The 26,080-nt window shown below is 42.8% G+C and overlaps 1 protein-coding gene across 1 annotated transcript in view; it reads right to left on the bottom strand.

Moving 5' to 3' along the window:
* Plppr1 (phospholipid phosphatase related 1) overlaps window positions 1–15,619 on the bottom strand; it is a 260,218-nt gene extending 244,599 nt beyond the window's left edge. Inside the window, exon 1 of the mRNA XM_021200013.2 lies at window positions 15,273–15,619. The gene's annotated coding sequence lies outside the window, so the exon portion shown is untranslated. The remainder of the gene's footprint in view (window positions 1–15,272) is intronic.
* Window positions 15,620–26,080: the final 10,461 nt, after the last annotated feature.

The raw sequence follows: 26,080 nt of genomic DNA, 5'->3' as shown, positions 1-26,080 counted from the left end.
TGAGTGTGTGTGTGAGTGTGTGTGTGTGAGTGTGTGTGAGTGTGTGTGTGTGAGTGTGTGTGAGTGTGTGTGTGAGTGTGTGTGTGTGAGTGTGTGTGAGTGTGTGTGAGTGTGTGTGTGTGTATGTGAGTGTGTGTGAGTGTGTGTGAGTGTGTGTGTGTGTGAGTGTGTGTGTGTGTGAGAGAGAGAGGGGGTGTACTTTTATACAAAAAAATATAGAATTTTCCACTAGCCATTATCTCATCTCTTGATGAAAAAAACATCCCACCATCATTGCCAACATTAGAACCATCTCATCAAAGTATATACCTACCTCATCCTCAGGCAATTTAAATCATTAGACAACTCATTGACTTGTGTCTGGTATGTTTTTCTCAATTGTTAAATGATAATGTAAGAAATAAGCCAAGTAATATATCCAAAGTACTGAGAATGGTGCCTGTCACATGGCATGTAAAATATACCATTCAACTGTCATTAAATTCCTTTCTACAGTCATTATAACATGAAAAGATATCTTGCTAAAAAGATACAGCATCACATTTTCCTATTATTTCTTCTTCTTCTTCTTCTTCTTCTTCTTCTTATTATTATTATTATTATTATTATTATTATTATTTAATCTTTCTTTACAGTCCAGTCATTATCTTCCTCCCAGTCCACCCTCCAACTGTTCCTCATCCAATTCTTCCTCCCCTGTCACCAAGAAGATGTCCTCTACCCCTACCTCTATCCCTAGTTCTACCCCTACCCCTACCCCACCAGAACTCCCCACTCCCTGGGACCTCAAGTCTCTTGAGGGTTATGTGCATCTTCTCTCACTGAGGCAAGACCAGGAAGTACTTTGTTGTATATGTGTTGGAGGCCTCAGACCAATTCATGTATGCTTACTGGTTGGTGGCTCAGTGTCTGAGAGATCTCCGGAGTCCAGGTTAGTTGAGTCTGCTGGTATTCCTACGGGGTATTTCTCCACCTCAGTTTAGTTTTATACCCCATTTTTGATTGGGTTGTTTGGATTTTTTTGGAGGTTAGCTTCTTGAGTTCTTTATATATTTTGGATATTAGCCCTCTATCAGATGTGGGGTTAGTGAAGACTTTTTCCCAATCTGTAGGTAATGGACTTGTCATATTGACTGTGTCCTTTGCGTTACAGAGGCTTTCCAGTTTAGTTATATATTATTCTAACACCCCCAAATTTACTAATCAACTTATTGTTAAGAATTAGAATTTCTTCCCTTATTTTTCTGCTGAATTTCATCCAGTTGGGTACACAATCCCCACCTAACAAACCTACTGTATATTAAAAATATGAAAGACAACATAAAGTCAAACAATTGCTAAGTTGAAGCTTAGTAAAACCTATATACTCACATTCTCATGTTATTTTTCTTTCTCCAGGGTATATGCACTTTCAATTCTGAGAATATATGCCAGTTAGAGACAAAAACTCATAAGACTATCTGGGCAATGTGTTGTTTTCATAAGCACACAGAGGCATGCTTTGCATCTGTGGTCAATGTCTTTTTATTTTATCTTAACATTGTACTAACTGGACAGCTGCAAAGTGAGAACTTGAGTTTTTATTCATTATTCATTGTGAAATTGAATGAAATCCCAAACCATTGGCCATTTACTCTTTCTAGTTTCTTTGTTTGCATATTTTTACTCTCACTGGTGTGCATTTCTCGCTGTTAACTCTCTCTAGTCATGTGGCTCTATTAAGGTCATCTCAGTTGTTCACAGCTCTACTATTCCTACCTTTTAAGACTTTCCTTGTGAGTGGTCATTTCCTGGAAAGTGACTCAGAATGCAGCTTTCTCCTGGCCCCCCTGAGGATTAGTGGCAATTTAAGTTTGAGCATCACTACTGATATATTAGCAGATGTACATGTCTCCTACTATAAAATCAATGTTTCTATGAATCTCTCTACAATCTACAGCATCATATTCATCTTTAAATTTTACCTAAATCAAAAAGAAACCGTTTCCTTAACAGAAATTTCTGATTCTTGTGAAGTAGCATCTTGTTGTGAGCCCCATGCTTACAGAACAGCCTCAGATGCTATAGTGATGGAATCTTGAATGCCTTGAAGCAACATACAAGACATTCAGCAGGAGGTTTATAGAGTTTCTGAGAAAGTCAAGAGCTCTTGGATCTTGGAGGCTTTGAATTAGCTCAGGCTAACCCTGACACATCTTCCCTCAAATGTTCCCTGCATCAAATATCTTATTATCTTATGCTCATGCCTTTTGTTTTCCCAGTGAAATGATAAGTTCACTTGTCATTTTTCATTTTGCTTTTCAGGAGTCCCAGTGTTTTCTTGGACACAGAACAAGGCCATTTGGCATCTCTCCCGGTGAGTAATGATCTATTTGTGGACCCGTTTCTCTGGCACATTTCTGCTGACATAGTTTTCTAGCCACAGGGAAAAAAATAGCCAAAGTTAGGCCACATGGCATCTGAACATTGCAAATGGGCTGAAGGAGGAGATCAGGCCTTCATTCAACAAATGCCTTGCTTATTTTTAATTGATAATACTTGTACAGATGTATAGAATACAACACAAGATTTTAATACATATATATACATATAATATGTTATAACTTCTTGGAGCCTCTTAGGTATATTAAGTTAGTTCTGCCTACCATTGTGGTGAAATATGAGGATAATTACCAAGATTCTCCTACACTAAAGCTTTCTCCTCAATAACAAATGTTCAATTCCTGAAGATTTTGATAATACCCATGATTGGAAGACTTGAAAAAGGATTGTGATAGTCATCAAAGGAGGCAAGAAGAAAGAGGGAATGCTTTCTCCTGCTCAGGATAAGGAGAGATATGCAAGACAGGCTGCAGTCACAGACACACCTGTGGACAAAATTTACCTACAGCATGAACACTATAAACAAGTGCTTTAAAAACATTTTGAAAGATGTACTTTTATTTATGTGTATATATCTATGTCTGTACATAGACATATACATGTGAGAAGACGTCAGCCTAGGCTAGAATCTAGTGATCACCTGGAACTGGAGTTACAGCGTGTTGCAAGCCACCTGACATGTGTGCTGGGAATTAGACACAAGTCCTCTGAAAGAACACAAGTGACCTTAACCACCCATCTGTCTCTACAACTCCAAACAGCACGTGCTATTTACAAGCGCAAACACTGATGACTCATGTGATTCAGACCAGAGGGTGGAATCCTGGGAACGACAACAGGCAGAAGAAAAACTGAAACGACATCATTATGAGAAGACGATGGAGATTATTTGAGCTGATGAAGGAATGATGTGTTCCTGATACTACAAATAGCCGGCCACCACAGTGAGGCAAGAAAGGGACTGAAGACAGCTACTTACAAACTGGTGACAAGTTACTTGACATGATGCTCACAGACACCCTTGACATCCTTTATGCAATCTCCCGTCTCTGGGGGGGAGATGATGCTTCAGGTGAACTTTTCACTTGTAACTAATTCTGCACCAAAGTGATGTGGACATCAAGGGGACATTTTCACGATAGGAGTATAAGAGCCAGGGAGGAATTCTTCAAGGACTTCCTAGGCAAAAGGCAACCAAAATCTCTCTATCTAAGAGTGCTGAAATAATTTCCAGGGCTTAGTTTATGTGTTGGGGAGGATGGTTATCTCAAAAAAAAAGTTCAGACAAGAAGACTATAGATGATTCTGTTGGGCAGGGATCTTATCTAGAGACCACAATGTGACTAGAGATGGTTTTCAGTAAGTCCCATTTTTTTTTAAGATAAAATTCTGAAAGAGACACATAGTTAAGGTAAAGGTATCAAAATAAGCACCGGAGCTAATTAGATTGCTAAAGCAAGAATAACCTAAGGGTCACAGATACCGAAGAAGAAAAGCTTTTAAAGGTTGTGTAAGAATAAAAGAAGACCTGAGGCTGGTAGTGGACAAAACAAACCAAACTGAAAAATTTGTTTACCCTGGAAGTGTAAGGATATGAGCTTCACTGTTGGCTGTCTGTGTGAGATCAGACGTGCATTGGGGGTCAGCAGGAAAAGGCTCCTAAAAATGGCAGGAGAGTGGGCAAAGCAAAGCAAAGCCCAGTAGCTTCATTCACACTGTCCTCTGCGACCAGTGCCCTGCACTGAGTCCCTGTGATCTCTGGAGCATCTGCATGCTTTTGGATGTGGCCATTGCTTTCGGCATCTTAATACTACTGGTTTTTCTCTTCTAATACATTTATCCATTACATTCCAGGCAGTCTTTGGGTTGGGGGGTATGTTATAATGAACAAAATATACAGAATCCCTCATAATGTTCATATTGTAGGAAGAGAGACAGGTCACAAACAGATGAATGAGCAAATTCATGAATAGAACGTTAAAGGATTTCTCAGTGCTTCTGAGAAAACATAAATCAAAGCAAATTAAAGGGTAGTAGGCTGAATATTTCCACCATTATCAGGGAAGGCCTACCTGACAACCCATGTGTAAGCAAACATATGACTTCGGAATTGGAGATGTGCAGATTTTTTTCAAAGTAGACATTGCAGGTGGATCTCACCATGAGTGCAAAGGCTCTGAATTGCACGTAACCATGACTGTCACATTTGATTAACTTTCTTTGCTTTAACTGTCAGGATACTTAACAGCTATAGTCCAGACATGAATGGCTGCTATCTTATATCCATACATATGGCTACCTACATGGGGAACTATAGAAGTCATGGGGATGGAAAGGAGAGACCTAAGCACTGCGTAGGCTTCTGGTTCTTATCACCCACCCTTCAGGTTCTATAAGTCTCGCCAAGCATATGAATATGTGTACATCCATGTAATTCACTAATACAACTAGGAAAATAGAGACTTAATGCATGTGTTTAACTAGTATAGATCAACAGTGTCAACCTTATGTGTAAAAACTCCATATATTTACATCAGTTCCCAAGAATTTCCATGAAAGTAGAATAATACAGAGATGGAGAACTAGGCTTTATTTTTTTTCTACTTTTTAAATATTGGATATTTTCTTTATTTACATTTCAAATGTTATCCCCTTTCCCAGTTTCCCTCCCTTCAGGAAACCCCCACATCACATCCTCCCACCCCTGCTTCTATGAGGGTGTTCTTCCACCCACCCACCCACTCCAACCTCCCTTTCCTCAGTTCCCATACACTGGGGCATCTATCGAGCCTTCATAGGTCCAAGGACCTCTCTTCCTATTGATGCATGACAAGGCCATCCTCTGCAACGCATGCAGCTGTTGTAGACTTTAATTTTTAAAGTACAGTCTTCATGTATTAGTTATTCTCTCCATCTTCCCATCCCTTTCAAGGTTTCTGAATTCTACATATGAGAATTCTGAGAAAGACAGGAGGGTTGGCCCAGCATCACAAAGCTAATGAATGACACAGCTGTGGTCCTTAGCTTAACAGAGCAGGGAAATAGAATTAGCCTGTTTCGAAGTCATAGTTTTATTTATGCCATATCATGAGCAAAACTTTCCAGATAAGCATAAGGAGGAGCAAATTGTTTGATTAAAGATGACATGTCAAATGCATTCATTTTGGGGATTCATTTCTTAAGGTTCAAGTTGGCAAGATGCCAAATTGAAAACTAAATCCCTAGTAATACGTTCACAGATGAATACCTTCCCTAGGAAACTTGGGTAACATCTCATTTCGCATCAAGAATGTTGCCTGGTTTCAAAGTATTATGCAAATGTGAGACCCTCGGGTCTTTCTGGAGAACAGGGAGCAGGGGTGAGATGGGCAGGTTGGGGCTGGAAAATGAGGAGGTAATCTTTGCAGAGGCTCCTGAGTGACATTTACATGAAGCATGAGTTTCAATTTGGTAGCAATTCATTGCACAAGCTAGTAAGCTAGTTTTTGTGATTCAAGTTCCCCAACCCCCTCTTCTTGATTCGGGGAGTTGTTTTGCAGACAGGTGTAGTGGCATCAGCACTGATTTAACAGACTAGAAAATAGTCTGTCATCTCTGCCTTGCCAATCACCAGTTGTGGGACCCTAGACAAAAAACTTAACCTCAAAGAACCTCAGCTTTTTTTAAAAAAAAAAAAAAAAAAAAAATCTGGAAAAATACAGCAATTGAAATGGACCATCCCTTGCAGTAGTTCTGTGAATCAAGAAGAACCGATGACTGCTGCCTTGGATTAAGTTCAAATCTAGTGCCCTCGTTATCTTATCTGTTGTGAGGGTGCAAACTATCAGGAGGCCCCCCGTTTAATAGGTGGCTTCTGGGAGGTATTCAGAAGACATGAGTTAGCTAGTCTTCATCTGCCCTGAAACAGAAAGCAGCCTTTAGCCTGCTCATACAATTGGTGACATTCAGTATATGTGTACTAGACAGAAAAATCAGCTAAATTCAAAAGGCGAAACAATATATAGAGTCTCACCATTTAAGAAAAAAGACAATATATCAATGAAAATGGACAAGAACTGTTCGTAGCATGTGCTGCATATAGTTTACATGGATTCTCCAAGAGATTGGGACTGGAGTTTGAAAACAAAAATCTTCATTTATTATACATGCATTTTATATAGCAACATAATACACACAGGGCTGACTTAATCAGTTTTAAATTGATGAGGTATGGTATTATTATTGGTTCAAACTAGCCTGGCAAGAAATTGTGCCATGTGTCATAAAACAAACAAACAAACAAACAAACAAACAAAAACTAAATTAAACCGAAAAGATTTTTCTCAAGCTTTAAAGGTACTGCTAGACTTCTAAAGTTCAAGGAAAATCCAGAATACTATTTGCAGAGATGATGGCGTCCCTATTATACAAGTAGAATAAAACATATCCTTTTTGTCTTTTTAGTTTTGGGGGACCCCAAGGGGAGTAGGCTGTGGGCTGGTTATCAGATCAAGGGAATGTATGGGTCAGCCAGATTAGGACACAGACATGATAATAAAGTGAGCCTGGTTTGTAGAGATGCTGAGCTGGGCATCAGCTTTCTCAACTGAACTATTCCTGTTAATTGCATCTTATTCCACTTGATTATGTATTTCATTGAACTCATATGTTGATGAGGGTCCATTGCTCAGGGCTTCTGATCAAAAAATCTCAATAAAATGACGTCCCAGAAACCCTCACCCCTCAGCTGTGCAAAGACAGCTCATCTCCTTATGGCCTAGTTGCTCCCATCACCACAGCCACCTTTTCATCAGACTGTCTGTGAGCATCTTTCTAACACTTGACGCCACAATGCTGAAAGAGATGGCCATTTCTATTGTAACTGAGGCAATCTGTGCTTCTGAGTCATGTCAAGAATTATGATAATCACTAGAAGAGGGTACTTGTTTCGTATGTGTATGTGACTCTGCTCCAAGTTGTAACTAATGGATGAAAACCATAAATTTGCCATAGCTGAAGGACTACCTGCAAGGATGCTGAGCTGACTCCCTGCCAGTTAGCACTGACTAGCCACAAAGATTGTCCCCAAGGTTTTCCAGAGAACAAAAAGGTATGGAATGCCAAGTCTTCAGGATCAGAAGAAATGGGCTGTGCACTGACTTTGGATGCATCCTTGACTGTGAATCTAACTCTGTGTCAGTCCACCGAGTAAGCCAGCTCAACTTTCAGCAGTTTGATTTGCTCAGCTGTCAAGTGAAGATATTGGTAACTACTCACCAGTGTGCTGTAACCTACGTTGATAACACCTAACACACATGAAGTCCTCCAGATAGTCAGCTCGTGCGCCTGCACGGTGTCTAGAAACCACTCCATCTTCCCTGCCTTTAGTTCTTTCTCTTTCCCACTGATGCTCTTTCTCCCCTTTCTAATTTCAGAAACGGTCAGTCACTGTGCTTGCTGTCCTCATTTCCCAGACTGGCCACTGTGCTACAATCCAGCGTAGGCCAAGTTGACAGGTGTGCTCATTGTCGCCCATTTCCTAGCTTGACAGTTCAAAAACCTCAGAATTATAAAAACAGACAAAAGGTGCATGAAAAACACTGTAAACAAAAAGATTTGTCTAGACAGTCCTTGCAACCCCTTTCAGCTCTGAGACAGAAGTAAGGAAATGACAGGTAGGTGGCACTTTTCCCCATCTCTCAGTTTAGCTCTTTGGCTTGACTTTAACCATCAAATGCAATGTTTCATGCCAACCAGGTCATGAAAGTTTGTTAGCAGCACTTGTCTGCATGTTAGGTTAAGGTTCCATCAATGCTTTTCCATGTGTGCACTTGCTTTAAATGGCATCACCATTGTATTCTGTTGGCAGTGGGAAAGCTAGTGACAAATTCATACTACGCTTTGAGAAAAGGCAGGTAATGAGACAATGCTATCAGGGAAAAATTGAAACACCTCCCCCCAAAACCTCAACAACCAAACTGGAGTGTCTGGGTGAAATATTTTTATACTTTAAAAATTCATACTTAATCGAAGAACTCTATAATGATCAAAATATTTAAAACTTAAATAAAGACAGGAGCCAGCAGCATGTTTGCACAACCACGCTCCTCTAACATCATTTAATTTCCATGCTATAGAGGGACTTCGCAGCCTACATTTGGACACTTCTCACCTAGAGTCACTAGTGGCGTCAGGAAAATGTGATTCCTCATTCCTAATCACGTTTCAAGTGGAAGTCCAATGAGGCAACTCACTGTATGACCCACGACACTGGACAACTCTATGGTTATTCTTAAAAAAAAAAAAAACCCAGTAACAACAACAACAATGGACTGTGTTTAGGACAGTGTCAATGACTCAAAGAGTAAGCTTTGTTCATTTATGGCTGCAGTGCCAAGTGTTTACTGAGAAGTAACTATGAGCCAAGCACGAAGTTAGGCACTGCAGCAGCACAGACAAAGAAAAGGGCAGGAGGTCAGGACAGCCTAAGAGTAGAAGTCCAGAAAGAGGGAACATCATAGCCCAAAACTTCAAGGTGAAAAAGAAAGTTCTCCCGGGAGGACTGTGAGGAATTTAGTGTATGTGAACGTAAAAAGGATGGGTGTATACATAGGTATATATGTATGCATATGCATAGAAATATACCTTATATGCAAGTTGATTATCCATCAAACCTTAGTTCCACTAACTGCTTTGCTGCTACTGGCTAGACCATGGGGCCTCCTTATCTCCCAGGATTCTGCTTTAGGGCACTACACAAACTTTTCCATGAAGAAAGCAGACAATTTGCTAGAGACTGTTGTCACTCTCACATGTGAGGTGTCTAGAGTCCAGATTTCTCACTGCCCAGGTAGGGCTGTAATTACGACATGTAATCATGTCCCTGAGAGCATTCTGCTCAACAGCTAAGTTCCCATTGTGAAGTGTCTGAAAGGCTGAAGTGTGTCAGGACCACGTTAGACAAGTAAAGACGTTAGACAAGTTAGACGTTCATCTTCTGCCTCAGGTGTGGGAAGCAAAAGTTCCTGGCAGCCACCCCCCACCCCCCGCAGGCAGCCTAGCTGGCCAGCCCCCACCTTGTTTGTGTCTACTGATTTAATTCCTCAACCCCAGAACTTGGCATCACAATCAGCTAACTAACAAAAGATTGTTTTAATGAACACCAAAGCACACATGGGCTGTATATTTTTCACTGCACTATTTTCACACATAAGATCTTCCATCCCCTGCAACAAGATGAACAAATAACTCATCCTCAAAGCCTTTCAGGATACGATCCTCTGTGATTCCCTTTTTTAATTAGATATTTTCTTTATTTAAATTTCTAATGTTATCCCCTTCCCTCAGAAAACCCCCTACCCCATCCCCTCCCTCCCTCTTTGATTCTTAAGTACAGCAGGAATTGGGAGCACAGAGAGATTGATTTATTATGTGCCCAAACTCATACAGTTGATAAGTAGCAGAGTCAGAATTTAACTGAAGGTTGGTAAGACGGTAGCAGGTCAAAGTGCTTGCTGCCAAGCCTGACAAGGTGACTTTGATCCTTAGAACCCACATGGTAGAAGAAGATAGCCCACTCCAGAAAAGTGTCTTCTAATCTCTTCATGTGAACACCAGCATGTGTGCTCTCTCCCTTCCTAGTTGTTCTCTCTCTCTCTCTCTCTCTCTCTCTCTCTCTCTCTCTCTCTCTCTCTCTCATACATAATGATGATGATAACAATTTTTAAAATTTAAAAAGGGCAGAAATTACCTCCACCCAACATCTACTTTTTAACAACAAAGAATTCAATTAATTCAGATTTTTGAGTGAACTCAGAATGAGCCCAGACAGCAGCCACGTTGCTCCTTAAACAAGGTTCATCAACCTGCAGGTCCAGTGACAGCATTCAGGTTGGACACTGAAGAATATAATTCTCCAGGCTTCAGGGAACACCTATGATTTAGTAGTTGGGGGAGGGGGGACCCTGTCTCTGCCTCCAGACCTTCTCACATTCTTAGGACCATTCATCCTTTCTCTCTGCTCTGCTCTCCTGCTCTCATCTCTGCACCTTTTGTTCTTAAGCTTTACCTTTTCCCATCTGCTCCTCCTTGATAAGAACTTGCTGCAAGCTCACTACACCTTCTCCCGATGGTCCCATAACTCTCTCCCCTGCCAGACTTCATAAATGATGGATAGATGCACAAGCCCGGATGCTCTTCCCTCCACTCCCCCTCTAGACTCTGAAATATGACTTCTGCGCACACAGTTGTGTGAGGCTGCTTTTCTGACTGTCACAGGGGAGGTCTGCTCATTGTCTAGCTTCAGGTCTCTACTTTAGATCCTTTCTCACTTAAAGCCATCCTTCTCACTGATACGGTCGGTGAAGGGACACAGACTATAGAATAACCACAGTAGCTCTGAGGGCTGGTCCTGATGCTGAACAGCTTGGTACCTCACAAGAAAGCTGTTGAGAGGAACTGTCTCAGCACTGAGGCAAAAAAGGACTATGCATGCTGTAAATCAGATTCCATGTCTGTGTCTTGAGGAACTTCCTGATCCAGGACACGTCTCTGGAGCCTGAATATCTCTTTCACAGGTCTCTTGGGCTTTCTGACTTCCGTGTTAATTCTTCCCTACCTTGTCTGAGATTCTTACATTCCTTATCTGACTCTCTCTTTTACCCCTACCTGTAGCTAAGTGTTGAGATTTTTATTTCTGGATTTATGGTCTTCTTCCTATCCTCTCTCTTAATGCAAATAAGAATTGATATTTCTTGTGATATCACTGTACACTGAGATATATCCCAGTACTTTAGAAGATGTTCCAGAGATAATCCAAAATCTACTTCTGTAAAACATCTTCGCTAACCTCTTTCTCCCTCCATTGCCATCAGCTACCATATTATCAAATACACCAGGCTATCTGGAACACTACTTTTCCTTCACCACTGTGGGGACGTTCATATTGTAACTCAAGATATGTGGATATTGGGTCACTAAGATGCATGGACACTCAAGTTGTGTTGTGGGTTTCTAGATCATGGGAGTCTGGCCAAGATGCCAAGAGCTCTTTAAATGAGACCTTAAAGCTTAGGAGCCTTGAGCTCCAACTTACAAAGTTTCCACTAAGTTCAGTAAATGAGTGTATTTTGACAAGCAAGAGGAATAGGGAAAGATTCATTATAACCTACTAAGTATCAGGAACTAATTGAGTGATCCTACCACTGTGTCCAAGATTTGCAAGCAACCCAATTTCTTCAGTAGGTGTTCTAAAATGATGCCTCAATGTTGTTCACAGTGATTCTGTGGAGGAGTGGCATTTCTGCACAGATTAAGCTGGGGAAATGTGTCTGTAATCTCCCTAGAACATTTTTTTGTCACTGGTCCCCAAAAGTGGGGACCTCAGAGACCATGACTTAATGTCTATTATCTTAGAGCAGAGTCATTACTTTGTGATTGAACTTCTCATTCAACTAATTTAGTCATGTGTCCAGCAAATGTGTGTTGGCTCTCTATCAGCCCCTTGCTAAATGTGGAAGATAACAGCGGTGACTGCCCTGCACTCATAACCGAGAAAAGAACACCCAGGAATGGATGCTGGGGGGGGGGGGCAGGTTTACCACTATCTCTGGCTTCCCAGGCCTATTTCCTCCTGCTCCCCACCGCGACTCCACCATCTCTGTCATTTCACACTCATCTTCCCACAGTAAGCTCTGGGACTGCAGCCTCACCATCTCCAATCCATCCTCCACGCTGTGGTCATGCCCACCATTCTCTAATGCACATCTGATCATGTCTCAGACTCTCCCAACCTTCAAAGTCTCCTACACTTTCACATAAAATTGAAGCTCTTTTGATGGGGTGTCAGGGGTGGGGGGTAGGAGTGGGGGCGGAGGGAATTCCCAGCACACACGTGACTGGTGACTCCTGATTATTCCTCTGACATGCTGTTATCCCACTCTAAGGAGATAAGACCCTGCATCTCTTGCTGCAGCCACACAAAACTCCTTCCATGCCTCATGTTTGCTTTCTGCCTGGAAAGTCTTCCTCTTCTTGACCTTGTCAAACTCCCTAAGAAACCTTTTGATTCCCCCGACCTGTCCTTCCCTGGAAGTTCTCCCTTTGTGCTTTCATAGCATCCTGACCATATCTCTGTACAAACACTCACTCCACAGCATTAGCTGTTAATTAGTGTCACCCAGGTGCCATTCTTTCCTATATGACGCTAGTCACATGGGATGACTTACAGTTACCCAATGTGTATCAAGCAGTCACACATTTCCTCTGCCTGGAATGACCTTTCAATCCTTCCCTCCTTGCAAAGACTATTCAATTTTTTGAAAGTATCCCAAGGATCACTTAAATTCTCCAGGGGAAGAAAAGCAAGTCACTAGCTTGCATGCGCTGTTGGCACTTTGCTTACACTGCGATCAAAGTGAGTTGGTTATACACCAGAGGCGGTTTGCTCCTTCTTGAAGGTTTGAACCAGCTTTTACTCTCCTGTGTTTTGCTTAGTTTTTATTTTTTTTTTCCTTCAGCAACAAGTCCTGGTGCATATTCTGTAAACGCTGAGACAATCCAGAGGGAGGGAGAGGACTACACAGGTCAGATGTCAGGAGCTCAGTACAGGGCAGAGACTGTTCCCTGTGTGCCAAGCCCAAATTTACCACAAGGCTGAAAACACTCCGAGGGCCAGAACTAGGTTCTATATTTTGAGTGGCTTCTGGGACTAAGTGCAGAACGCATGGTCAATAGGAGGCACCTGTCAACAGAGTCTGTGTGTTATCAAAATAACCACATCTTGCAAATGAAGAAAGAGAAAATATACTGTAGCAGATAAGGAACTCTAGGAAAGAGGAGTAAAAAAATCTTCATCTTTTCCTGCTGAGAGTTGCAAGAACCAGGCTGAGACTGTCACCCTGAGGTAAGAGGCACTAGCTTCTGGGAAGGTCTTTTCTTCCCTAGTTATTTGAAAAAGAACAAGACAAAAACACTTTGGATTTCTTTCTCACTGTACACTTCAATGGAGTCCTAAAGCTAGGCTTTTTAAATCCTCTGTTTCCTTTGATCAATCTGCCCCCCTTCCCATCCCTCTATATTTTTTCTTTCTTCTTCCAAACCTCACCTCCTCTGGCAAAGCAAGGTCTCATTTGTGAACTTTCTCAGTGAAGCTCATACATGTCACAGTGTCTCACATTCCAGTCCTAAAGTTATCAAAGCAAAACCATCTCCTGTTTGCAGAAGCAGAGAGAGATGCCTCTATTTGCCTGCCTGAAGGTCTGAGGGAAGGCCCCTTGGCTATCTGGTCCCAGCCTCCAGCATTTCCTCTGCCAGCACCAGCTTCGCTTCACTTAGACACCAGACTCTAGTTCATAGAAGAGACAAAAACTGTACCCACGTGCAGCCACCCAACCTTCCAGTCACAAACACAGCAGGATGGAGAAACATGAACACATCTACTTTCTATACCTAAAAACCCAAACTTGTTTGTATAGTAAAGGCAAGTTTGGGAACGACCAAGCCTTTTGTGGTCCAGATGTGACAACCTGGGTGCCTCCAAACTAGATCCCACTCCATGAACAGGGACTGCCAACCACAGCCCCAGAAAGGAGAATGGAATCAGTGAACGTCTTACAGTGCCTGCCACTGGCCCTCATCCTGCCTTAATTGGCTGTCTGTTCACACCTCTCTCTGGTTAGCCCCTCTTCTATGCCTCTTTGTCTGGCCTCACCTGCTGACCCAGTGTTGGCTACCTCAAAGGGCCCTTAGATTCCAGGCTTTCCCCAGTCCCAAGCAGACCATTTGCTCAGAGTTCACCTCAGCAGGGACTGGCTTTTCAAATGGAAATTCTGTTCTCGGGACCTTTTCCCTGGTGCAGAAGAGAACCAGGTAGGGAAATAACTAAATAACTAGGTGGGTAGGGAAATAACTAGATAACTAGGTGGGTAGGGAAATAACTAGATAACTAGGTGGGTAGGGAAATAACCAGATAACTAGGTGGGTAGGGAAATAACTAGATAACTAGGTGGCAGGTGGCAAAGCATCTCCACAGAAAAGGTTGAAAGCAAAAATAAACCCCGATATCCCCACAAAGACAAATAACAGCCCAGAATCCTACACATAGTCCACACGTGTGTGCCACAAAATCCAGGGCAAAAATAAATTCCCAGATTCGCTTGACACCGCTGCCACACAGCTGTCTCAGCCCAGCTCCCAGATCTGCGGCAGTGGTGTTTGTGAAGACAGCGCCTTCTCCCGGGAGCAGAGACCCTGGGGCCCGGCGTTTCTAGGAGGTGATTACTCCAAGCCTTTCAATAACTCATCACTCATCCTGCACTGACCCGAGCCTCACCCTAGAAACTCGGTCACTGTCGGAGTCGACAAGAAAGCCCTTGGCCATCCCAATTCTCCAGGTGACACCCATTACTATGCGCCTGGAGCTCAGTAAAGAGAATCTCTGGCAGGTGCCCACGCCGGAGGCAATATCAATGGCAACGCTTACAGCTAGGGGCTGAGAAATCTCAACCCCTGCTGGGGCGGTGGGTTTGACATCAGCTACTGGAAGGTCTCCGGACCCCCACGCCCACCCCTTCAACCCTGCTGGGCATCTCGGCCCGGGAACGCAGTCTGAAGGGCGGAACCGGACCGAGAGAGCACCTCCACGCCCCCTTTGTCTCCACGTTTTCCAAATGACAGGAGAGGAAAGTTTACGAGCCTGGACGGGGTAGCTTTCTTCTGGGTCCATCTGGCACCTCGCAGGAGCCGAGATCCTCGCTGGGATGGGATCGCCTCTCCTCCTCGGAACAACCAGGGCACTACCTTCATCTGCACCTTGCAACCGGCAAGCCAGGCGTGGGCCACCTGAGTCGCTTCGTCCGGTCGGAAACCTGCCCCACTCACCCCAGTATGTCCAACCTGGGCGCCACACTCACCTTTGGCGGCCAAGCTTCCTCCCTTGCACCCTATTGGGCGGACGGACTGCGGGCGGCGAGGTGCATTCAGGCAGCGGCTGCAGACAAGCTCCTCGGGCGCTGCTGCATTCCGCTTGCGTGGGAGAGCGAGCGGGCGAGCGCGCGGCACGGGCGTATGCGAGTGTGTGTTTGTGCGATGTGTGTGTGTGTGTGTGTGTGCTCGCGGGCGGGGTGGGGGCGGGAGTGCGCGGGATCACAGATTCCCCTCGGCGACCATCCCTTGCTAAGCCTGCTCTGCTGCTTCCTCTTGCCGTTGGGTCCAGGTTTTGGGACCTCCCGTTTGTTTAATGAAAGGGAAGGAGCAAAAGGCCGGCGGGGAGGGGGCGTGGGGGGGCGTAGAGGCGGGGAGAGGACCGCGCATGCTCAGAGAGGGGCACCGAGCTTGCTCTCTCTCAAGAGCTGAAGCATGAAGCTTGCAGGGTTGTGCCCCAGGGAGTACGGGAGACTCTGCGAGGTTCCTGGAAGACAGCCCGGGAATCCCGCTACCTAGGTGCTCCCTGAACAGAGACGCCCGGGCTCCCGCGCAAAGCCAGTGGCAGGATCCCCACCCACCTAGGAGCCGCTTCTGCTGCCAGTCTTGGTAGCGCCGCGTTTTTTCTTGCCTTGGATATTTTTAGTGCTTGCTCAAGCAATCCCAGAGGCCAGCGCATGACATATGCAGAGAAGTCCACAAGGAAACCCGGGCTGCAGGTGGCACCTGGACTAAAATGAGCTTTCTGACTTGGGTTTCCTTCTTCCCCCAACTTCCAGTCTGTGTTTAGCAACGAGTAAGGCACAGGGCAGGAAGTCCAGAGTCGTCCAGTCCAAACAGCTTTGATGGCTCTGGGGCAGAAAGGCACATAAAGGGAAGAGGAAGGAAGGTAAATCTCCAAGGACCCTGAATTCAGCCTCCTTCAGTGTCAAGATCCATGGAGAAGACAGTTGTCTACTCAGGAGGGCAAAAAGAACAATGCAGCCATTGTCCCGCTTGTCTCCAGTGCCAAAGCAATTGTGTGCTCTCATAGGCTGGGGCTTCTGGCCCCTCTGCTAAGTAGAAGAACAACTGTTAGCTTAAGAAAGTCCAGTAAGAGAACTTGAGCCTGCGAAGGCACAGTAACCTGAGGCCACTGGACACTGGCAGGTGAGAGACTCAGCAAGTGGAGTGGAAACTTTCTCAGCGATGTTCGTGCACCAACAAGCATCCATTTTCTTCTCACAGTTTAATCACACAGCAGCAGCACACATAACCCCATTTTCCTCCCTACTTTAGAAAAAGACATCCCAAACAGGGGACTTTCTGGAACTCCCTTGCGCTCACTTGTTTTCCATCCCTCCAAGGAAGAAGCACAGAGGACTGCTCCCTCTGGCAAATGTTTTCCAAGCTTTCCTTAAAGATCACTTCGGAGAGCTTCCACTATGCATTGCTAGCAAGCAGATGCCTTCTTGATGAACTCTGACCTGTGTCCCATTTGTCTTCTCAATAATAATGCCGAGTGACACTTGAACAGCAGACAATTAGATCAAATCCTAGGACACACACGGTGGAGAGAAAACAGCATGTCTAAATACCACAAACAAAAGCAAAGTTCAGGAGTGGGGTGTGTGTGTGTGTGTGTGTGTGTGTGTGTGTGTGTGTGTGTGACTGAGAAGAACACCAGGATAGGAGGTTCTTAGAAAGAGAAAATGCTGCCCAGGAAGTGTGGCAGGTGGCAATACCTTCCCCCTGAGGGCCACTGAGAATAGAGCTGAGTCCTTTGCTTAAAGGATAGTAACTCTGAGTTTCCACCCACCCAGGAGGAAGATCAGGCTCTCCATTGAAACCTCTGTGATATATTTGGTTCCTATCCATGACTGTTTTTATTTTTTTTTTAATGTTTTGCTATTACAGTATTTAGAAATGTCTAAAAGAGATCTGCACCACCACCACCCCCCCACACACATTCCCTTTAGAATAATCAACAATGTTTACAGGAATTTCAAGGTTCACATATTAGCAGGGTCAGCCATTGTGCTTCCTTGGGGAAGAATAGCCCAGACACCACATGCGCAATATATACAAAGTAAATGGGGCTTCTGAATGAACGCAAGAGCTGGATGAGACCCAGAAGAAGAGGAGCTGCCTCAACTCTTCAGCTTTGTCTGTAGAGATGCAGTGAGGGCTCCTGAAGAAATAAATGGAGAAGCAAGCAAGTCCTGTGTGCAGAGCTTTGTCAGGGTAGGGGCAGGATGGTGTTTAAACCTGCTGTCAGGGACAGTCTGTTCACCAGTTTTGTTTTGTTTTCTGTTTCATTTGTTTGGTGTGGGGGAGGTGTTCATATGTGTGTGTGGGCACACCTGGCACATCATATGTGGAAGTCCGAGAACAACTTGTTAGAGCCAATCCTCACCCTCCACAATATATGGATCCCGGGGATCAAACTAAGCTTGTGTTGTTTGACTGCAGGTGCCATAACCTGCTGAGCCATCTCCCTGGCCCCACTTCACCATCTGAAAGTATCAAGTTGCTTCAAGGACAAAGGCGAAGAGAACCTTTTATGTGTGGAACTGGGAATCAAATGGAATCCCTCTATACTGCTTCTACTATAGGACTATAGGGCAGTTCAAGAATAAAATCTTCCTATGTGGAGAGTGTGGGAAATTCAGGGGGGACAGGATGTCCACAAAGCATGTAACAGTTCCTAGCTTGCATGGCTCTCTGCAAACTGTGGCTCTCGGTGTTTTGGCTAACGTTTTCATTACCGTGAAATTTGTTTTAAGCTGAGATTTTCTTTTCTAAGAGAGTGCAAGTGAAAGAATTGAAAACCAAAGCTTCCCAATTTTCCCTTCTGGCTTCTTCTATCGCCCACTCATGCATCGCCCTAATGTATTTAAAACCATGTAGTAAAAAGAATACCCTGAAGACACGTGGCCATGTGGGTAGTGACTAATTCTAGCCTCACCTTTCTATACTCAAGTATGAACATAACGGTGAAACGGGCTTGTCTTCATGCAAGCATGTGCACCCCTTATTTCTCATCCAATGAATAGAGGTTCCCCCCACCTGGCACTTCCGTTGGCAATCAACACTGAAAAATATTTTTATGTTTGACATTAGCTTAGCTAAGAAGGGTTTCATATACGGTTTCCAGGCGCATTTCATTTTGGATGATCACTCCCAAACACATGCATGTCCTTCATCTCACCCCCACTTTCCCCACGGTATCCTCTCACACACCCCAGTGTTCCCCCTCTGCCTTACTCAGTTGCTAGCCCCACCACAACTCCTTTGAAGTATCCTTCTCCCCAGTCACATGGGCCCCTTTTTAGTTTCCTGCCTCTACCTATATTTACCCCTTCTGGATACACAACAGCTAGCGGCAAGGATCCGCAGAGGAGAAAACATATGGTATTGGTCTTTCTGAGCCCGTGTTAGCTCAAATAATGCTTCCAGATGCATCCGTCTTTGGGCAAACTTCACGAATTCTTTTTCCTTTACGGTTGAATAAAAGCATGAGGTGCCTGTGTATATTTTCACTACCCATTCACCTGTTACTAGACAGCATATTTTCCTCCCGTCTAAGTTTGCCTATCAAATGTCTTACTCCTGAGTGGAAGATCTATAGTAGTAATAAAGATTTTGCTGACAGAACTATGGCAAAATTATCCCCATGATCCTTTGAGTATATAATAAGTAACTTAACACTCCACGTCTGCTTTTGTTTATCTTTCCTTCAGACAGGTCAGGTATGAGTCACTCAAAGAGTTTTTGTGCTTCTGCTGCAAGTGGTATATGTTCAGTAAATGTTTAAAGGGTGAGTGATAAATATGTACTCACAAATTAACATATGCTGATAAAAATGTTTACTTTGAAACAGACTTCTGAACACACTGATACTTGGTACTTTTATAGATGGTAAAGTTTGTAGGTACTGCATTTAAAATTTTGTGTGCAATGGTCTAAAAATGGAAGTTGAAATGAGAAAGGTGAAGCAGGTTTCTGAAGACAGTTTTTATTCCCTTGGAAACAGATAAATCAAGCCCATTCTAAGGTTTTCTTCTAATTCACAAAGAGAGTAAGTTTGGACTCAAAGTGTCTGATAGTTTGAGGGACAGAGTCATACTAAACAACTAGCCCGCCAGAATTATTTTCCAATGACTCCACTCAAAAGAATAAAATTGTAGTTAGGTTTTCTTCCTTCAAAATTGTAATAATAACCAGAGAAGGACCATACTCAGAATCTCACTCTAGCCTTTCTACCCTACTGCTCCTAAAGTACGAAATGGGTTTTATTTTTATGGGTAAGGGTTGGGGTGTTGTGGGAGGGTTGGGACTACAGGAAAGGTCTGGTCACCATATAAGCCATGGAAATGACTGAGATGATCAGGTGGGTGATGATATATTTGTCTTTTCCCTGCCATACATCTAACAAGAATTTGCTGAGGCTGATATGAAAAATGAAGATACAAAGAGAGAAGCTTAGGTTCTTTGTATCCTACTTGATGAAGGAACAGACCATGAATTCTGCCACATTCTGTTAATGACATAGACAAGCATGATCACTCCTCAGATTATTTTAATTTAGTCTTAATCTTAGAATGACTGTGTTTCTTAAGAAGACACTGATTGACATAAATCTCCAGAGCATTTCTCTTATTCATAGACTTTACTCACCCATCTTGAGTGATCTCAACCACCCTTTTATAGTGTATGAAAGAGAATGGTCCCAGTCGGTGTAACTGTTTGGGAAGAATATGGAGGTGTGACCTCTTAGATACAGCTGTCAGGGGGCACCATTCGTGGCTCCTGAAGCCTCCTACCATCCCCAGTGCACTCTCTGATTCTCTCGGCTGCTTCTCTCTCGGCTGCTGCTCTGGAGCCATGCTCATTTGTCTACTGCCATGCCTCCTGATAGGATGGTTTTGATTCTAACCCTAAGCCCCAAATAAACTCTTTCTTCTATGAGCTGCTTTGATCATGGTGTCTTATCATAGCAGTGAGAAAGAAACTAAGACATGTCTCATACTTGTGCTCTGATACCTGGGCTTCTCTATATCCCGTGCTTTGTATTTTGGGTTAATACTTCATATGTCATACACTTCCAGACCAAAAACTCCCACCAAGGTCTCCATCTCTGCCCACTGTTAGCATTTCCTTAGTGCTGCAGAATGGCCAGATAGAAAACCCACCTATTCTTTTTCATTCTGGGCCCTGTTGCCTGCTTAGACTGGTTTATTCTCAATGGTCTTTGTGGCTTCATTTTTTTGTTTTGTTTTGTTTTATTTTGTTTTGTTTTTAACCATCATTTTTATTGTTTAAATTTAGAGGGCTGAACTAAATTGCTCAATCATCACTTTATAGTAATCTAGTCCAGAGATTAACAGACCAATGAGTGCACATTTTATGCCTTGTAGGCCATATGGTGTCTGTCAGAAGTACTCAACTCTGCAGCCACTGACATTGTATAAGACTGGGAATGGCTACACTCCAGAATATTTTTCTTTAATAAAAGCAGGTGGTGGGATGGATTTGTCCCTCAAGGTATAGTTTGCCAACTCTGAGTTCAACCTTTTCCTTTATAACCTTCACATCTATTATCAGCAATGTATTGAGTGTAAGGAGTGCTAAACTTGCCTTTTGTCCTATTTCTAGGAAAATAATAAAAGTGCAGGAAGTCTTAGTCTTGTCAGTTTAGAGGATTCTTGTCAGCAAGCATGCCTTTCTCACTACCTCATAAACATAGTCCAGAAATTATTTTTTTTCTACTTGTACAGCTGCCTGTTTTCTGCATGTAACAGTGCAAGCAATAGCAAGTATACTGTTTTTAGTCTAAAAAGCTACTTTTGTAGTCTTAGAAACTTGATGAGAGAGCTAGTCAAAGAAAAACTCAAGCATGGCATGCTTTCCTTTTAAACTAGAGCAAGTGTCATAGCCCGGTTCTGACCAGCGCCTTAGAAACTGCCTCCCCAAATAAACTCCACCCAATAAAAATATGTCCTTATGTAAGTCCTCATGCAGAGGCAACCCCTCTACTGAGTTGAACTCATATGATTTTAACTGTTGCCTGAGCACTTTTACAACATTCAACCCAACTTATAAAATTTACCCCATCTAAGAAATGTTTCTACACCAACTGATCTGCAGATTAAACAATGTCCCTAATAAAATACAGCATTTCTGCAGTTCAAAAATACACATAGAATCTCAGTGGTCTCTATACAACCAAAAACAATTTTTAAAAAGAAGAACCAAATTGGAGGTCTCACTATCCAGAATTTTGAAACTTACAACAAATCTTATCAAAACAATGTGGTACTGGCATAAAGACAGGCATATAGGCTGAAATAGAATAGAGAGTCCAGAAATGAATCTAACATATGGTCAAAATGATTTTTGACAAGTATGCCAAAACTGTTCAATGGAGAAAAGTCACTCTTCAACAAATGGTGACAGAAGAACTGCCCACATGCAAAATAATGACAGTAAACTCCTACTTCACACCACCAACATTAACAAGTTGACCAAAACCCAAACAGAAAAGCTAAAGCTTTAAAACCCTTAAAAGAGTACAAAAGTAAGGAGCTTTATAGGATGGGTTTTAATAATCATTTCTTAGCTCAAGTCACAAACAGCACAAGTGAGGAAAGAAAATTTGGTAAATTTATTTGCATCAAAACTAAAGGGTTTGTGTATTAAAAGGCACTGTTAAACAGAAAAGAACACTCATAGAAGGGAGAGCGAGAGCGAGAGCGAGAGCGAGAGCGAGAGCGAGAGCGAGAGATTATCACAAGCAGTGTGCAACTGGTAAGATGTTAATATGGATGGAGAGGTGGCTTCACAATTAAGAGCACTAGCTGCTCGTCCTGAGAATCTAAGTTGATTCACAGCACTGTAACTCAAAGGTGCCTAAAACTCCAGTTCCAGGGAATCCAATGTTTTCTTATGACCTTCATGGGCACCAGGCACACCTATGGTGCATCGATACTCATGCAAGCATTGTACCCATACACATAAAATAAAAAGTAGAAAGAGAGAAAAGAAGGATGTCACAATGCAGAATGCATAAAGAACACTGGGGTTGATGGTTGGCTCAGTGATGGAGAGCAATTGCTGTTCTTCCAGAGGGCCCAGTTCTATTTCCAGCACCCATAAGATGGCTCCCAGCCACCTGGAACTCCAGTTTTGGGAACTCTGTTCTGGTCTCTTTAGGTACCAGAAGAGACACCATGACTAAAGCAACTCTTATAAAGGAAAGCATTTGATTAGGGCTGGCTTACAGTTTCAGGGGTTTTGTCTGTTGTCATTATGCTGAGAGGCACAATGGCATGCAGGCAGACATGGTGCTGGAGAAGGAGCTGCGAGTTCTACATCCACAGGCAGCAGGCATAAAGAGAGCCACTGGGTCTGGCTTATGCTTCTGAACCCTCAAAGTCCATCCCAGTGGCATACTTCTCCAATAAGTTCACACTTACTCCAACAAGGCTACATCTTCTAATCTTTCAAAGTAATCACACCCACCGTTGACTAAGCATTCAAATAGATGAGCATTAGGCTACTCTCATTCAATCCACCACAGCTGGGTAGACATTTCTCAAAAGGAAAATGTACAAATGACAAATAGGCAATATGACATCATATATATCCATTCACATGGAAACTATGAAGAAAAAGAAAATGACACATGCTGAAAAGGACACAGAGGATCTGGGATTCTCCTGGGGCAATGGTGGAAATTTAAATGCATATGCCAGTTCTTTTAAAAGTTAAGCATGGACCTGCTATAGGATGTACCAATGTCACTTTTTTGTTACATATCTTCAAAGTTTAAAAGCAGGGACATGGATAGATACCCGTAGCCTTGAGTTTGTAACAGCATTCATTCATGGGAATCAAAGGGCAAGCAAATCAGCTGCCCATTGACAGATGTGTGGGTGAGCAAAATACTGCATACATATCCAGTGGGATATTATTCAGAGTTGACAAAAGAGGAAAACCTTTTGGCTGATACTATATCATATTTCAGCTGTTCAGACTAAGTGAATAGACTAGTGCCAGAAGTTCAAATACTGCATGAAGTTCTGAGAGTAGACAAGGCCATAAGAGTAAGGATAAGAGGATGGTGGACTCAGGTGTGGGTGGAGGGGCAATGGGAGTAATTATTTACAGGTGCAGATTTCCAGCTAAGGAAGAGATAAAACAAATCTCAAAGGTAGGTAACGGTGATTGCACTATTGTAAGGTTACAATGGTAAATTAGTAGTGTGTATATTTTAATCACAATTTAATTTGATTTATTCATGTATTTAGTGTTAGTTAGTTAATTAGCTAGCTAGTTAGTTAGTTAGTTAGTTAGTTAGTTAGTTAGTGAAGTTCTGGAGATGCTCTATCACTGGCTACACAATTCCTTTTAAATTACAGATGTGTATGCTTACTCCCTCAGTGATTCCTTCTTAACAAACTTCCACACTCAGATATTTCCATGAATGATACCTATGAGCCAGTAAAAAAAAAAAAAAAAGACAGTGTCCTTTGCCTAATTTTATGAGGTCTCACTTGCCAATATTTGATCTTAGAGCACAAACTATTGGTGTTCTCTTCAGGAAATTTTCCCCTGTGCCCATGTCCTTGAGGCTCTTCTCTACTTTCTTTTCTATTAGTTTCAGTGTATCTGGTTTTATGAGGCAACTAACAGAGTGGGAAAAGATCTTTACCAACCCTACATCCAACAGAGGGCTAATATCCAATATATTCAAAGAACTCAAGAAGTTAGACTCCATAAATAAAGAAAATATCTAATTAAAAAAAAAAAGAAGTTAGACTCCAGAGAACCGAATAACTGTATTAAAAAATAGAGTACAGAGCCAAACAAAGAATTCTCAACTGAGGAATACTGAATGGCTGAGAAGCACCTAAAGAAATGTTCAACGTCCTTGGTCATCAGGGAAATGCAAATCAAAACAACCCTGGAATCCCACCTCACACCAGTCAGAATGGCTAAAATCAAAAATTCAGGTGATAGGAGATGCTGGGGAAGATGTGGAGAAAGAGGAGCACTCCTCCACTGCTGGTGGGATTGTGGGCTGATGCAACCACTCTGAAGATAAGTTTGATGCTTCCTCAGAAAATTGGACATAGTATTACCTGAGGACCCAGCAATGCCACTCCTGGGCTTATACCCAGAAGATGCTCCAACTTGTAATAAGGACACATGCTCCACTATGTTCATAGGAAACTTATTTATAATAGCCAGAGGCTGGAAAGGGCCCAGATGTCCCTCAACAGAGGAATGGATACATAAAATGTGGTACATTTACATGATGGAGTACTACCTAGATATTAAAAACAATGAATTTATGAAATTCTTAGGCAAATGCATGGAACTAGAAAATATCATCCTGAGTGAGATAACCCAATAGCAAAATGGTATGCATTGACTGATAAACTCGGATACCCAAGATATAATTCACAGATCACATAAAGCTCAAGAAGAAGGAAGGCCAAAGTGTGGATACTTCAATACTTCTTAGAAGAGGGAACAAAATACCCATGAGATGAGATACAGAGACAAAGTGTGGAGCAGAGACAGACTGAAAGGAAGGCCATAGAGACTCCCTCACCTGGGGATACATCCCATATACAGTCACCAAACCCAGACACTATTGTGGATGCCAACAAGAGCTTGCTGACAGGAGCCTAATATCACTGTCTCCTGAGAGGCTCTACCATTGCCTGACAAGTACAGAGGTGGATGCTCTCAGCTAACCATTGGACTGAGAACAGGGTCCCCAATGGTGGAAATAAAGAAAGGACCTAAGGAACTGATGGGGTTTGAAGCCCCATAGGAGGAACAACAATATGAACTAACCAGTACCCCAGAGCTCCCAGGGACCAACCAAAGAGTACACATGAAGGGAACCATGGCTCCAGCCACATATGTAGCAAAGGATGGCCTTGTCAGTCTCAATGGGAGGCGAGACCCTTGATACTGTGAAGACTCAATGCCCCAGTATAGGGGAATGCCAGGGTCAGCAAGTGAGAGTGGATGGGTTGGTGAGCAAGTGGAGTGGAGAGGGGATTGGGGGTTTTCAGAGGAGAACGAGGAAATGGGATAAATTTGAAATGTAAATAAAGAAAGTATCTAATGAATACTAAAATTGAAAATTAAAAAATAAATAAAAATGAAATGCAAAAAAGAAAAAAAACTTGGTCCTCAGTATGACTTTGACCTAGATTACAGCTCTGCAAGGAAATGTTTTAAATTTATGTTCATAGCAAAGACACTCACAGCCTTGTTATGTAAGATGGGAAATAATTTATCTCACCAAATCATTAAAATTAAGACACTGCAAAAAATAATGGTTGAGTAAAATAACAACAACTATTATTGCATCATTACTCACCGTGTACCCATTCAAAATTCATCTTGAAATAGTGAGAGAATCCCTGGGCTCTCCTACAGCTAACTAGAGTGTTTATTTCTCAAACTGTTTCATGACCTTTCCTACCCATTCTCAAGGCTAGCAACCCAGGTAAGGCTCTCATTACCCAACCTGGGTTGGTGCAAATGGACTCAGATAGCTGCATGGTTTTACTTTCCCACAGGAGATTAGACTGAGATAGCCCTGCATCTCTCCTCTTTTACGCACACATGCATATTAAAGAAGGATGCCTGGTGTCTTGCTTTGTCACTCCCCCTCCCTCTTTTGAGACAGGGTCTTTCTCTGAACTTGGAGCTTATGCCTCTTTTCAGCTAAGCTGACTGGTCAGCTTGCCCCATTGATTTTCCTGTCTCTGTTCACCCCCCCACACACACA

The sequence above is a fragment of the Mus pahari genome, chromosome 6 (assembly GCF_900095145.1).
Source record: "Mus pahari chromosome 6, PAHARI_EIJ_v1.1, whole genome shotgun sequence".
In the NCBI taxonomy this organism is placed as follows: Eukaryota; Metazoa; Chordata; class Mammalia; order Rodentia; family Muridae; genus Mus; species Mus pahari.
This window is presented reverse-complemented; position numbering and strand designations above follow the sequence as displayed.